A 17,221-nucleotide genomic window follows, 5' to 3' on the forward strand; every position below is an offset into this window, starting at 1 on the left:
GTTAAACTGAATCACACTGATAGTGTCAATGGTAATTTTAAACCTATAAAAGCATTTGAATGCTTTATGGTGAGGATTAAATGTGACAATGTATGAAAACATTTAGCAAAGTGCCTGGTAACACAGTAAGTGCTCAATAAAAATGAGAGTAACATGCTTCCTTTATACTTAACCACAAAGTATATCATGACATTCATAAATTCAAACTGAAATCTCCTGACCTATGGAGTTGAATTATTTTCAACTTCTCACATATAATATTTTTATTGAATCATTCAGGGAAAAAAAAAGTTAGATAAGCTGAGCCACAAAATACCAGTTACCTCTTCAACCTCACTTTAATATTTCCTTCTTAGTGTTTCCATCTACATGCTTAGATTGCTGGCTGCCACCCCTTGGCCCATGGATCACTTGATCCAGAAAATGCCCTTATATATAGGCTAACCTTTGGCCCACAATGTACCCACACATAAACAATCTGCCCATACCACAGGAATAATAGTAATAAACTAAACCCACTGGCATCTCTCCTATAAATTCAAACTAGAGGTAAAGGAGTCAGTTGGTAGGAGAAGGAAAAGCAGAAAAATCACATATAGAGAAGAGAGACAAATGGAGTAGTTAAGTCAATTAGTGGTGGAGTACTAGATCAATGATCCCCCAAACTCAGCCTTCCAGAGGCTGAAGTCTATCTGTTCTCCATAGACCTATCATGAAGTTCTTTTTTCTCTTGAAGCCTGAACATGTAGCTATTTCAGGAACATTATGTTTACTATCTTCTTCCTTTCTTTGTGAACCTTTGAAATGCATTTCCATTACTGAAGTAAGATGGGTGATCTCTCTATCTAACTAACTAACAGAACAGTCTACTAATCCCAGGGCACTTTTTGATGTATTGAATATCTACCTGCTGAGCTATCTATTCATTGCCTTTTCTGAGTTTGAGAAGAGCTTTAAAGCAATAATTACATGATGCATGGGACACATTCTGGTATATTCTACCCAAAAGGTTAGCAAACACTTCTGTTAGTAGGGAGAATTTTACCTTGGTAAATGATCTTACTAACTTCTATGACAACTTGAGAGCAATTAGAGAATTAGAGATTCTCCAGTTGTATTAAAAGACTCCTCTGAAAACTCTGTTCAAGATGACATTGATTTTAAAAGAAATTTTCACAGGCAATAAGTATATACAAGCTGTGGTTGAAGACAAATTGAAAACATTATTAAATATTTTATTTACTTTGACACTTTTATATTTGATTATATTTAACTGTATGTATAAATTTTACATGAAATCTATAAAATGTTATTGTAAAATGGGAATGCTATCAACGACTAGGGCGCTTTTATTCTCAATGTGATAACAGAAGACAACTCCAATGTTAAAAGACTGAAAAGGCATAATTGGATTTTTTTAACTAAGAAACAACGGTCATCCGAAATATTTCCCATTTCAGCTTCTACATATGTTTTTTCATTGTTTAACATAAAGTCTCCTACTTTACCTTGTTTTATAAAATTTGAACAACCCTCAGGTGGTAGTAGCCAGTTTATCTCAAAAGAGATTTCAAATGAACTTGCACCTGTTCCTGTTCCACTGTGGAATGTACCACTGTGGAATGGTAAGTGATGACCATGCTGTGGATTTTCACAGCTGTACAAAAGACACCCAAGTGCACCTGTCTTTGAAACCAGAATGCAGTTAGTCCCTCTCACATTTACAAAATTGCTTTTGGGAGATTCAAACCTGGATGACTTCCAAGCTAGTTAAAAATAATTCTGGAAGAAAAGTGCAGTGCCGGTTCTTGGCAGTAGAAACGTGAGTAATGTTCAGCTGCAGCACATTCCTTTCAGAAGGTTCTCATACCCATTTCACTTCCAAATTTCTTGCAGAAGTTATCTTGTACTTTCAGCTTTCTTCTGATAAACATATTGAAAATGCAGTCAAACAGCTTTTTATCATTTCAAAATTCAAGCTCAAATTTAATCCTGCTGCCCTGATGAAGTCAAGGAAGCTGCTAGTGCATTTTCATTATATCCAGACCTGACTGCAGAACTCCTTGTCATTCTTTAAAACTCTGACAGCATCATTCCTTTAGAACAATGTGATCGATCCAGAGGAAGGCAGTGGCAATGAACTCTGGGTACTCATACGGAAGAGAATATCCTATCCAGCTGAAAAATGTTTCCCTGTTCATTTTTCACCTAGAGACAAAGTCTCCAATCATCTGGATTTTAGATTCTGTTAAATCTTAGAGATTTGTCTGTATTGTATTAATGGTGCTTGCATTTACATCTCGGTTATCAGTTATATTTGTATAATCTCCAGCCAACAATGTCAGAATTGTCTGTATTAATAAAGACCTTATTCCTGAAAATGCAGATTGCTAACTGAAATTTCGTATTTTATAAGGATTGTAGGTACTATAACGAAGCAGTCTACTAATCTTTGATTTACATAGAAATAAAACACTCATTAGTATGTTAGGACTAACCTAAGAAAATTACCACAAGGGCAGGTATTCCTAGGGTGGTCAACACTCTGGAAATGAGAACTGATATAAATGAATCTGAAAGTCAAGGAACTTTAGAACTGAGATTACCTCATGTAATGATTCCTAATCTATGTTCCTCAGTCACTCAGGAAATGGATAAGCAGGTGTTGGTGGTTCATGAATATTTAAATATTTTAAATAGTTCAAAAAAAAATCATAGCAATCGTAACGGAAAGGATTTCACACGTTAACTAAAATGTCAATTTTATCATCATTTGGTTGGAGTTATATCAGACTAGCATGGCACAGCTTGGCATTTATTCTTATTGTCCAGTTAATTTTCTTTGTGATAAGACTGGTTCTTATTGGGAACAGGGCTGTGGTATCCCTGCCAGATCCTTACTCCCAGGATAAAGGATTTGAAGCACCTGGGAAAAGGCAAACTTCCAAAAGGAGTTTCGTGACCTGAAGAGGTGGTCCTCCATAATGAGTAGGGCACCTAAATTACACAAGTAAATGACTAATTTCCCCAGAGAACATGGTACCCTGCCCAAAACAACTCCATAAAGTGGGATAAGAGGTACGAGGTCACACAGGAGGAGAAAAATCTATGGTGTAAGGTATAAGCGGGATCTATTTTGCTTCTCTCCATTCCTCATTCCAGTCCCTCTGCCTTTTCCTCATTTTTTCTTTTCTTGGGAGTGAGTACCTAAGCAGGGGGCCAGGGCAGAGTCTCTAGTGAGGCAGAAGAAACCAAGGTTACTAAAGCCAGAGTCAAGACCACTAAGTGAGCCTCCAGGCATAGCTCAAAGCCTGGCAGTCTCCTCAGAATAAGCAACAGGACTCTGTGCTGTGGCCTCTGGACTTTGCTAAGAGAAACACGGGTTGCATATGGACATCAGATTCTCTGGTGGTTTCTAAGGGGGGATTTTCCTCTGCTTGTGGCTTCCCAAGAGCCAGTCTTTAGAGGAGTCTCTCAGAGGGGTTAAGGACGGTACAGTGCTCCTCAGAGCACCGGCAGATGGCATGTGATAAATGCATGCATTTGCTCAACAAATGTTTATTGCACACCTGTTATATGCTTGTTAAGCATTGAGTTACCACCTGGAACCATACAAAGTCTCTGTCCTTACATTTAGCAGGACAGGAGGATCCAATCCACTCCAGAGGGTTGAGAAAGACTTCCCAAAGGAAGTAACCTGTGAGACAAGGGTGGCCATATAATTTATCATCCAAACTGGACCACTTTAGAGAAGGAATCATTTCAGAGAAGGGGCACCATTTAAACATTACACGGGATAACAGGCACAATCAGGGATTTGGTCACCCTAATTATCCCTGATGGAATAAATCAGGAAGAGTAAGAGGAATCTGAAAATACCCAACATCTTATTCTCTGGCCTGGGACCTTTGTTTTTAATTGACGCTGGCAGACTTCTTGGCCATTGGGTAAGGACTGTTGTTTTATGCTTAAGGAATAAACTGTCCTTTGGTTCCAGTCCAAAATGTTAGCCCTTTGGCTTATATTAAATTATTTGTACATTCCTAGAAGGTGGTGAGCACTTGCCAGATCAGAAGATTCCTCTAAGATCACAAGACTGTCAAGAGCTCACCTAAAATGGAGCACTTTGGTGGTCCAGTTTCCTAGTAATCCCATTCCAGAGGATACATTTCGAGTTGAAATAGCAAGACTGTACTCTTATTGGTCAATGGGTGAGGAAAGATATAAGGACATTGGAATTGTTGGCTAGAAAGCATCCACCAGAACATGGGCAATGGTTAAATAATGTTCTCCTAGATAAAGGAAGGATAGTGAAAACAGGGAAAGGCCAGTAAAGTTGTCTGCTACATTTACATTACATTAAATGTTAATATATGTTTAATTAACATACATTAACATTTAATGTTTAATGTATAACATTAAATGTTAATGTATAACTTTACATTATGGGTGAACAGAGAGCTTTCATAGGAGCTACAGACTTATGTTACCGCTGAAGGTAATTCTACTCTCAACCACATGCCAAGAAAGAACTCTTGAACAGGTTATAGGTCTTCATGATAACAGTTAAAGGGCCTTGCTATTTCAGCAAGCTGGAAAAGAGAAGAAATTTAGAAACGCACATCTTGCTCATATGATACATTAACTCCAGACCACTACAGAGAACATTGCAATTCCCATTGCTATAAATGTACACCTGTTCCTCATTCATGAGGCACCCTGCACCTCCAACATATACACAACCTCCTCTCTGCACAGAGAGGTCCTTATAAACATTATTCCTGCTTTGTCTGATCTTGAGTTTGACTTCTGTACTTTTCAGCAAGCTATTAGATATCATTAATACTCTCCTCGATTTCAACAGTTTATTCTTTGGATAAGGTTCAGGCATTTAGGTTAATGTCAAATTGACATTTTGTTAGCCTAAACATACTCTACCCATCTTTGAAGGATTTATGAATCAATATTAAAAAGTGTCAAAAATAAATGGATTAACATATATATACTACTATATACAAAACAGATAAACAAGGACCTACTGTATAGCACAGGGAACTATATTCAATATCTGGTAATAGCTTATAATGGAAAATAATCTGAAAAAGAATATATATATCTATATACATATTTTATATATATATCTGAATCACTTTGCTGTATACCTGAAACTAACACAACATTGTAAATTAAGTATACCTCAATTTTAAAAAATGGAAAAAGAAAAAAAAAAACTATGTATATTCAACTCTCTGCTGGTGAGTGAGCACACAGGACAGGGCTGATAAGCATCTAACTTGAATTTGCCCCTCTGCCTTTTTGACAGGGGAAGGGCAAATATTTATTTGACCAGTTAGTTTGGCTATCAACTCTAAAGTAGCTTTTCAATATGCCAAATTTCATGTGTCCTTATTTCTTATTAAGTTCCTCTCTGTTTATAACTGTATCTAACATTAAATTACAACCAGGTACAGTAAAACCTTGACAAACTTTATCCACTAGGATCCCCTAATTGAAGAGACTTTAATGACTCTTTTGGACTTTGGGATAAAAAACAAATGACAGCAAAAAATGAATATAAAATGGAAACCTCCATACAGTTACTGGGTCACTTTGGATTAAAATTAAGTTCCTATATCCTCAAATTCAACAACCCTGCATGCATAGCAAGTACTAGCCTCTACTGTAAGGCTCTAAATCAGTAGTTGTCAATTTGGTAAGTTTAAGAATTAGCTGGAAAGTTGATTGAAAAGCACCTTCTCAGGACCCATCTCCAGAAGATCTGGAACAGGCCTCAGGAATCTGCATGTTTATCCCTCCAGGTGATCCTAAAATCTGCACTTTGAGCATCACTGACCTACATTATTACAGGAGGGGAGAGAAATTGGTTTTCTTCCATGCTTACTATTAGCTCATGACTAATAGTTAACTATTAGACACAGGCTAAGTATTATATATTAAATAATTTGATGTACACAAAGATGTCAGGTATTAAATATTATTAACTCTATTTTACAGGTTTGGAGAATTTAATTAACTTGGCTGAGATCACACAGTAACTTATGGGAATCAGGTTCCAAAAAAAGAGAAGTCAGATTCAAAGCCTTTTCTTTCCTTTCTAACACGGCTACGCTATATGCCAAAACAATAAAGTTAATCACTATCTTTCAAAAAACTTAATCAACCATAAGAACTTAAATTTAAAAAAAAAGCTTTTAGGTTTATCAAATATAATAAACAAAATCACTCCATTCACCAAGCTCTCCTTTATCAAAGTTTGATGGTAGCTCAGACCCTTAGTTACCCTGTGGTCAACTTGTCAGCTAATCAAAAGCTTGGTATAATGTAGGTCAAACCAGGCCCCCTGTGTCCTTCTACAGCTTTCCACACTTTTCAAAGGGCTTTTAGGTACATTATTTCATTCGATTCGTCTAACAACACTAATAGATCACACAAAATAGATGACATCTTTGTCTCTTAATATCAAAAATCACAACAGGGTTCTCACTCTGCTCCTTAATTCAGAGGCATCATCATCTCGGCACTTTAACTCTCATCTGCAGAATGTATTTGAGCTGTTCCCCTTCCCTGTGAGCTTGGTGCCTTTGTGCCCCTATATAACCTCACAACTGCAGCCTCCATCCAAGGGGGCCAGCCTACCCAGTAAAAGACAATAGTAATAGAGGACCTGGCTGAAATGCCCTGACTTCCTTTTCTCTGGGAAAATATGTAATTGCAGAAAAATTGTTCTCCAATTATTCAAATTTAAACGTTTCATTTGATGAAAATGATTTTCTTTTACCCATTTTATTTCTCAGTTTAAAATTGTGGCTTCATATCCTTTGTGCTTGTATATCTGAGAGTTATATTAAATCTAAAATATTACAGTTACAATGGCTAATTTAACCCTGTGCCCATTTGGAAATAATCTTATTCTAATGTAACGTCTTTATACATAACAACAGAATTTTACCAGAAGCTTTTTGACAGTAACATTTTATGGAATCAGCAGAGCACAGACCTGGCAAATGCTCGGCTGGCAGAGGCTCCCATACAGGGTATTCCAGCTGCACCACAAAGCAGCCAGCCATGGGTGATTGGCTTGACCCTGAGTTAAAGTCAGCTTGGAGAGAGAAGAAAAGCAAATCATCCTGCCACTTTCAAATACACGTTGTAATTTCTCTTCTACTTCCAATTACACGTAGGTAAGAAGGATCTGGTTAGAAGCATAGCATGTGTGTGTCTAAATGTACTTAGTAAAACATTGTAGAGGGAGATTATTCTACACCACTGATTAACAGTGGTGTTTGCTAAAATATATAACATCATATATAAATATAAAAAGCTGTTTGGTCTGTTGAGGAATAACCCAAACTAGATGAGTTTATTTCTAAGCCCAAATCAAACGTTATAAGACCCTTGGTCCTTCTTGGAAAAGTGTACTGGAAATGCAATATGATGTGCTTTTGATATTTTTATCATCACCCCAATGTACAGTAAAGTGTTGGTGAATTTGCATTACACCATCACATCCTTGACAAAGATCATATAAATATCGAAGAAGAGAAAGATGAGCAAGCTATATGACTAATATCTAACGGTGAGCTTCTACAAATTAGAAGCAACTTAGTTGAAACATTAGGGAAGGTGGCAAGATATGCGGTAAAGAAAAACGTGAACTGGCATCTGTCTTCCATACCTCTCCCTGTTACCATCTCCAGTAGCTAAATTAACTTCAGTCAAGGTTAACTAACTCCATTCTATTGCCACAGATGGGTCCCTTGGCTATACTTTAATCCTCCTGGAAACTGTAAGAGGCCAAATGAAATCTTTCACATTCAGCCAGAGGGAGGAGAGAAGAAAGCCATAAATCAGACCTCACTATAATATATTATGAGAAATTTGTCTCTTTTTAGAGTCATTGCCCAGGAAGGTAACCCTTTCTTGTCTTTAGCACTTAGAAACTAGGTTGGTGCATGTCCAACATCAGGGTCATGGCCATTTTTCTGCTACACAGCTCATCTTGGAAGTGAAAGTTTCCTCCCTCCATCAATCACTAGCCAAGGTAAGTGTCAAGAGTATATGGCTGCACGAGTTAAAAACAGATGAATGTGAATTGGTTCATTTCATAGCACCAAATACAATGAGGGGAAAGCCTGGAGCTGAGAGTTAGAAATTGCAAGTTTGCGGGAAGAATCCAAAAACACTAAATTCTCAGCAGATATTTCTGTATCTTCTGGTATGTGCTAAATCACAGTACCAAATGCAAACTTGAGTATCCTGGGGAGCAGCCCGGAATTGTGGACTGTGAGTCTGTCTGAGAGTCAAGATATCTGGCTCCACCACCAATATGAGTAGGATGATGGACAGGTTTGCCTTCATACATATGTTAAATGGGCATAATATAATATCTCATATGTTTACTTCATACAGATGTCATAACAATTCAGTATAAGAAAGGAGTGTGAAAACAGTTGGAAAAAGAGGAAAGTGCTGTTTAATTATATGTTATAATGATATAGAGAGTGGCTTGTAACATCTCCAGAGGAATTTAGGCTAAAATCCATACATGGTGACAGAGTCATGAACTAGTCATTATTCTACTGAAAACAATGCTGAGAATTCATATTAAATAACCTCTTCTATTCAAACGATGATTTTACTTTCACCCATTCAAATAGTATCTAGGCAGAACTGTGTTCATTCTTTAATACTATGCTGGAAATGGTATCTCACGTATATACAAGTTTTGGTCATGTGATAATGATTAATTTTCATCTTCTGATCAGTAGAATGTAATGGTGAGGTGCACATGGGATTTAGGGCATAGCTGGATTCACATATGTGTTCTGACTTTTTTTTGTTTTTAACGTCTTTATTGGAGTATAATTGCTTTACAATGGTGTGTTAGTTTCTGCTTTATAACAAAGTGAATCAGTTATACATATACATATGTTCCCATATCTCTTCCCTCTTGCATCTCCCTCCCTCCCACCCTCCCTATCCCACCCCTCTAGGTGGTCACAAAGCTGATCTCCCTGTGCTATGCGGCTGCTTCCCACTAGCTATCTATTTTACGTTTGGTAGTGTATATATGTCCATGCCACTCTCTCACTTTGTCCCAGCTTACCCTTCCCCCTCCCCATATCCTCAAGTCCATGCTCTAGTAGGTCTGTGCTGACACTTTCTAGTTGTATGCCACTGGGTAAACTTCCACGATCTGACTGTCAGTTTCTGTTATCTGTGATTATAATACTAATGTTTCTCACAGGGTTGCTGGAATGATCAAATGAGAAACTGGATATAAAAGTGACTTGTAAAATGGAAACTGCTTTGAAATAGTGTAATCACTACTATATGGATACAAAGTTCATAAATATGCCATCTACTTCTGGACATTTAAATAACTCACACAATTTTCCAGATATCTTTTAATACTCACCACACTGAACTTCCATCCTATTTAGTACAGTAAATTTGCTGTCTCCTGTCTTGTGCATTCCTGCCTTATGCTTAGTTCTCATGCCACATTCTCTCTTCCTATATCCATATGAAACACTCTTCCTGCTCCAATCTGTCCATCCTTCAAGGCACAGCTCAACTGCCTCTTCTTCTGTGAAGCCTTCCCTGATGATCAGATTCCAATACTTACTGATCTCTTTTCTAACTCTATTGTCTGAACTCTTAAAGCACTTCTTTTTGGTGCCACTCACTTGGTACTTACTGTACCCATATCCCCCTGCAAATAATGTGTATGTATCTTAATGTGTATGTATCTTAACTCTACCATTCAAATCATGTGTATGTATCTTAAGTGTACCATTAGGACAAAGGTCACTGAGTTTAAAGAACATGACATACTTTTCTAGCCCCAGCATATGTAGTGAGGTGTCTTATAAGCACTTATCCACGTATGTAGTGACTGATATAAATGAAAACGTAATGAATGGTATAAAAATTGAAATCTACATATCTATTCCATGTGACAAGGAAGTACTTTTAAAAAATAGTATATTTTAAAATGATTTTCCAGTTGCAATTTGCATATTATGCCATTTCAGGATATATATATTTAATGGTATTGCCAGAAGAGAGAGACTGATATAAAACAACTCATTTCAGTGTTCAGAAGGCCACCACAGATTAAAACCAAACCAATTTATGTTCATGAGGGAGAAGCATTTAAGAAGATGCCATCCATGGTACATTTGGAAGGAATGCATTCAATACTGACTAAATTAAAACACAAATCACTGATGAAAGGAAATAGACTCAAGCAACTGGCTAAGTAATAACGAAAAACAAAATAGTAGAACATGGGTGAAAGATAATTACAGTCTAGATCTCAAATAAGAAATCATGAAATAAAAACAAAGAAAATAAATTTACTCATAAAAGCAAGTGCTCCCCCATCTGCCAGCTCATTAGCTATGATAACAAAAAATGTGTTGTATTCCAGGTGACCTAAACTATCTTACCTATCTTGATCCTCAAATATATATCTCTAGGTATGGAAAAGACATGCTTTACTCCATTACTATACTAGATTTCAGGAGCTAACAACTGTTAGGAATTAGTAAATGTCAGATATCATGATGGGTACCTTTATAAACATGATTTTTTTCAATACTCTCAATAGTCATCTTTTGAATTCCTTCACTACTTATTTACTTTATCATTAATTTGACAATTAATCCTGTACTATTTTGTGATTTCTATTATTTGCTGGAACTATTAATCTCTCATTCTTCCATTTATTTATTCATTCATCTATTCTGGTTAAATATTTATTAAGTATCTACTACGTATCAGGTACCATTCTTAGTTCTGGACATAGATAAGTGGATAAAAAAGTCCATTACCTATGGAGTCTTCATGTTGGTATTACTCAATTATTTGTACATACACACATTGTATACCCAAACTAAATTGTTAGCTTCTTGGAAGCTAGTTCCTTAATTTTATTTTATTTATTTATTATTTTATTTCTTTGCATATTCTACAGTGTCTAGCATGCTAAGTACTTAATTCACAATTGGTATTCAACAGATATGTGTTACTTTGTTTTAAAATATTTTAAATATCATTACTGGATTTAATAACATTTAAACGTTTTTAAATTAAATTATTAAGTATTTATTTAATAATTTACTTTAAAAATCCTAAGAATAATACAATATCAAGTTCTAACTGTCTGGTAAGGACTCAAAGGAAAGTCTAAGTCTAATAAATTGGTATTCCCCACATTCCACATAACCTCATCTACCCCCATCCCCCCTGAAACACAATTATTTAGACAGATTTCTAGGTCAGATTTCTCTTCTAGTGGCAACAATGCCCATATTTATAATGACAACAGTTTAGCTCCTAGAATGAATTTTTATTATGATTTTCAATAACAAGATGACTTTTTCTTAATTGATATCTCTTCAGACAAGACTATTAAGACTATTCCTTAAATTATTTTGATAAGATTTTGCGTTTGAAAATAAGAACTCTTGTTTATGTATCAGATGGAAGAGTTTCACGTAGAATTATAGTCTACACATACATCATCCTGTTCATTTTTCTCAGACAGGCAGAAGCTAGGATAGTATTTCTGGTCCCTGGTCTCCACATCTTAGGCTATTCCCTGTTGTTCTCCTTTCTATGCTTTGAAAGGCAGCATAGCATAGTGGTTTAATGCATAGGTTCTTAAGGTATGACTTTTGATAAAAATAGCTTCCTCTTCTTAGGATTCTTATGGGAGTCACTTCATAGAAATGCATATAAACATTGGTACCTAGCCTGTCATATACTTAGTGCTCATCAAGCGACAGATCTTTGTATGTGAGTCAAAGGAAAATAAAAGACCCTTGTTGAAAGCTTACCTTCTTTCAGAAAAGCTTATTTTTAAACTTTTCTGAAACCGGATAAAGTATATGTTGTTATATAAGTATTTTGCATAGGCTCAAAAATTGATTTAGCCACATTTCCATCAATAGAGTTGGCTGTGGACTGACAGAGACACACAGACAATACCACGGCTGGCGTATGGGAAGAGATGGGGAAAGGGCATGCTTGCAGATTAATGAAAGATGAAGTCATTCTGCTCTTGAAAAACAAGCAGATAAACTGTGTTATTGTTGTATTTAATCCAACAAAATATAGTTCTTTATCTGTAATCTGTTTATGTTACACAAAAAGGAAACTAGGGTCAAAAACTTTAAGTAATACACTCAAGTTCACATAGTGATTTCATTCAGAATTTGACAATGAGTCCAAAGCTGGACAACTAGCCAAAAGCCATCAGTAGCTGAAGTACCAGGACAATAAGGGTCTTTCAACAGAGGTTTTAAGAACAAAACTTTTAAGTTTTGTATGTATGTGTATGTATATGAATGTGTATATGTGTGTGCACACACACGTGTGTGTGTGTGCATGATATAAACAATTCAGAGGTGAGGAACTATGGAAAACAGAGAACACCATAACCTAACAAAAGAATGGACATTCAATGTTCTTCCTTTCCTCCCTCCTTCCATGATTCCTTCTCTTTTTTCTTTATCACTAAGTTGATTAAACAAAACAGACCATTTCTAATGGCTGCTTTAGGATGTGCTGCAACGATGTTATAAATTTAAAAATCAGCTTCCGCCATTGTGAATACACTGAAGGATATTCAAAGAATTGGAGATTTGGACCTTGCCAGTGTAAGGTGGGAGATTTCTTGTCTTCATCCCTCAACTATCATAATTGTGTTTGTTTAGATTATGTTCTATTCATTAAACTTCTTAGCATAACTCCAGTTTATGAACCCTTATAAAGGATTGAATGTGGGAGAAAAAAATACTGCTTGGTCAGTATAATCAGCATATTCAGGTAAAGAAGTATATAGAAAAAAATAAATTATTTCCATTTAAAAATAAATTTATTATTTAAAATAAATATCATTTCTGTTCCTCTTGTTTATGGCTGTTCGAATGGAGGTTTCACAGAGATTGCATACAACTGAAATTTCTAGGTCTTTACATCCCTAATTTTGAAAGCCTTCCTTAAAGCAACTTGGCTTATTTAAATTATTACTATATTTCAAGACCCTGTTCACATTCAGTGACCTTCCTGAGGTCTCCCCATCATCCCAAATAAAATACTTGGAACAATAGAAGCGGTGAGGCTGAGTGAAACCACTAACCATGCCCAAAGTAGCCCTCAGACTTCCATATAAATAAATACAGATACATATTTAAAGAACAAATTATAAAAGCATTAAATTATCCACCTCCTCAGGGTGCCAAATTGTCAGCCTGCACAGGCTATCCACATGTATGGCTCATGCCCTTGCTGTAGACTTGTGGAGCATGCAATCTGATTTTTTGGATCAAAAAATACAGTTTCCACATATCTAATACAAATATGCATACACTGTCCCTTTTAATGTTTGGCTTTTTTTTTTTTTTTTTTTTGAGACCACAACTTGAGCCTTGGAAGAAATTATAATGGGGAACTTTATTTCAAGAAACTCACACAAATTAAATAGAGCAGAGTTTATGTAAAACTGGTCCCAACATGTCTCTTTCAGCCTACCTCCTTTCCTCAATCTAAGGTACACATTAGATACATTTAAAAAGGTAGCGCTACATCTTCCAGTTAATTTGAACTCTGCCTGTTTCTATCCATCTGTAAGCAAACAAAACAGTTCTCAGCTCTAAGGGGCTCCTCGCTTGCATGAGTTCCTTCTTTTATGCAGTACTGTTGGTTTGGAGGGTGGGGGCATAAGCAGTGGCTGAAACAGGTATCTGCATTCCTACCTACATCAAAGGGCTACATTTTTCTTTCATGGAACTTAGAGCTTTCAGGAGGACAAAGGATCCATGCTCAGCCATAATGTGCTATTTTGCATTTATAAATCACTAATTGCTGTTTCTCTGGGATCTCCTGCATGTCCAAAGACACTAAGACCCAAATATAGATTAGGCACTTCACCAAAGAGATTCTCTGTTCCTGCTGTCAAGTCTTTGAACACATGACAATAACTATTGTTCAGAGAGACACTAGAACACAAGGAAAGCTCCCAGGTGCCACTTAGCTCTCCTTCCTTCCTGCATCCCCTCTCTCCACTCCATCACTGAAACCTGAATCCGCCAATTAGATGAACAGCCTGATACTGCTAGATGCAGCACAAAGCCTGCATCTTACTGCAGCTGTTAGACTGACAATTCAATTCTAGCCTGGAATTGACTAAGATTCTCTCATCCAGTTCCTTGGGGCTCAGAAGACTCTCCTTGTCCATTTTTGTACCCCAATAAACAGGCATTTATCTCTAAGAACATGGAAGGCTTAGTTCTATAGAAATAGATGTGAACGTGAAAAATTGTGATCCCAGTTAAGCCACTAGATGACTCAGCTGGAGTGGACTGAGGGCACTCTGAGGGCAGCTCACATATCTGCTATCCCAGAATACACCTTAAACTCCCAGTCACAGAGGAGCGTGCTCAAGGAACCATCAATTTCCCTTGAGCTGCAAACCACAGAGTTCTACTTTAGCAGAAGTTTGGACAATCTACCATGTTCTTTCCTGTGTCTATCCTATTATAAAATCAGCTCTAACTTATGATAGACTCTAGAAAGTATCAAGAGCAGAATCCTGAAGCATGCATTTCAGAGTTGCTTGCCTTGCCCTTCACTAACTACAAATACATAGCATTCAGGCTACTCTGACACAAAAGCAACTGCTTTTGTGTTTATAGCTATTAAAAAAAACAGAAAATAAGAAAGCAAGGACTACCTCATTTTTCTTACATAGAATGTGTTCTCTGTACCTCTGCCAAACAGATGAAGACTACATGAAGCATTAATCCTCAGGAAACCAAGTCACTGACTGAAGTGGAATTAGTCCTATGCATCAAGAGGACTTAAGAAAGGAAAAATAAGTTTAAGGAGTCACACTTATTAATTATCTGCTAATTTATTAGGCATTGTTATTTTTAATATTTTATTTTACTTTAAAAAGTTGAATTAATTTTTCCTGTTAAATGTGTGAGGTGGATATTTTCACTCACATTTTACAGATAGGGAAAAGTGATGCAGAAGATTAAATAACTCACCCAAAGTTAAAGAGCTGGTGAATAGCAGAGCTGGAATTAAAAACCTAACCTAGAATCTGCTGAAGAGGGAGGAACCAAGATGGTGGAGTAGAAGGACGTGCTCTCACTCCCTCTTGAGAGAACACCAGAATCACAACTAACTGCTGGACAATTATTGACAGGAAGACACTGGAACTCACCAAAAAAGATACCCCACATCCAAAGACAAAGGAGAAGCCACAATGAGATGGTAGGAGGGGCGCAATCACAGTAAAATCAAATCCCATAACTGGTGGGTGGGTAATTCACAGACTGGCGAACACTTATACCACAGAAGTCCACCCACTGGAGTGCAGGTTCTGAGCCCCACGACAGGCTTCCCAACCTGGGGGTCTGGCAACGGGAGGAGGAATTCCTAGAGAATCAGACTTTGAAGTCTAGTGGGAATTGATTGCAGGACTTCGACAGGACTGGGGGAAAGAGAGACCCCACTCTTGGAGGGCACACACAAAGTAGCGTGCGCATCGGGACCCAGGGGAAGGAGCAGTGACCCCGGGGGAGACTGAACCAGACCTACCTGGTAGTGTTGGAGGGTCTCCTGCAGAGGCAGGGGGTGTCTCTGCTTCAACGTGGGGACAAGGACACTGGCAGCAGAAGTTCTGGGAAGTACTCCTTGGCGTGAGCCCTCCCAGAGTCTGCCATTAGCCCCACCAAAGAGCCCAGGTAGGCTCCAGTGTTGGGTTGCCTCAGCAAAAACAACCAACAAGGAGGGAACCCAGCCCCACCCATCAACACTCAAGTGGTTTAAAGTTTTACTGAGCTCTGCCCACCACAGCAACAGTCAGCTCTACCCACTACCAGAGCCTCCCATCAAGCCTCTTAGATAGCCTCAACCACCAGAGGGCAGACAGCAGAAGCAAGAAAAAACTCAATCCTGCAGCCTGTGGAACAAAAACCACATTCACAGAAAGACAGACAAGATGAAAAGGCAGAGAGCTATATACCAGACGAAAGAACAAGATAAAACCCCAGAAAAACAACTAAATGAAGCAGAGATAGGCAACCTTCCAGAAAAAGAATTCAGAATAATGATAGTGAAGATGATCCAGGACCTCGGAAAAAGAATGGAGGCAAAGATCAAGAAGATGCAAGAAATGTTTAACAAAGACCTAGAAAAATTAAAGAACAAACAGAGATGAACAATACAATAACTGAAATGAAAACTACACTAGAAGGAATCAATAGCAGAATAACTGAGGCAGAAGAACGGATAAGTGACCTGGAAGACAGAATGGTGGAATTCACTGCTGCGGAACAGACTAAAGAAAAAAGAATGAAAAGAAATAAAGACAGCCTAAGAGACCTCTGGGACAACATTAAACGCAGCAACATTTGCATTACAGGGGTCCCAGAAGGAGAAGAGAGAGAGAAAGGACCAGAGAAATTATTTGAAGAGATTATAGTCGAAAACTTCCCTAACATGGGAAAGGAAATAGCCACCCAAGTCAAGGAAGCGCAGAGAGTCCCATACAGCAAAAACCCAAGGAGAAACACACCGAGACACATAGTAATCAAATAGGCAAAAATTAAAGACAAAGAAAAATTATTGAAAGCAGCAAGGGAAAAACAACAAATAACATACAAGGGAACTCCCATAAGGTTAACAGCTGATTTCTCAGCAGAAACTCTACAAGCCAGAAGGGAGTGGCATGATATACTTAAAGTGATGAAAGGGAAGAACCTACAACCAAGATTACTCTACCCGGCAAGGATCTCACTTAGATTCAATGGAGAAATCAAAAGCTTCACAGACAAGCAAAGCTAAAAGACATCAGCACCACCAAACCAGCTCTACAACAAATGCTAAAGGAACTTCTCTAAGTGGGAAACACAAGAGAAGAAAAGGACCTACAAAAACAAACCCAAAACAATTAAGAAAATGGTCATAGGAACATACATATTGATAATTACCTTAAACGTGAATGGATTAAATGCTCCAACCAAAAGACACAGGCTTGCTGAATGGATACAAAAACAAGACCCATCTATATACTGTCTACAAGAGACCCACTTCAGACCTAGGGACACATACAGACTGAAAGTGAGGGGATGGAAAAAGATATTCTATGCAAATGGAAATCAAAAGAAAGCTGGAGTAG

The 17,221-nt window shown here is 37.4% G+C and overlaps 1 protein-coding gene across 33 annotated transcripts in view; it reads right to left on the reverse strand.

The window, feature by feature from the left end:
* Positions 1 to 17,221, reverse strand: part of NRXN1 (neurexin 1) — a gene marked incomplete at its 5' end in the record, with an annotated part of 1,133,428 nt that overhangs the window by 785,614 nt on the left and 330,593 nt on the right. The gene's annotated exons all lie outside the window — the stretch shown is intronic.

The sequence above is a fragment of the Leucopleurus acutus genome, assembly GCF_964270905.1.
Source record: "Leucopleurus acutus genome assembly, chromosome: 12".
NCBI lineage: Eukaryota > Metazoa > Chordata > Mammalia > Artiodactyla > Delphinidae > Leucopleurus > Leucopleurus acutus.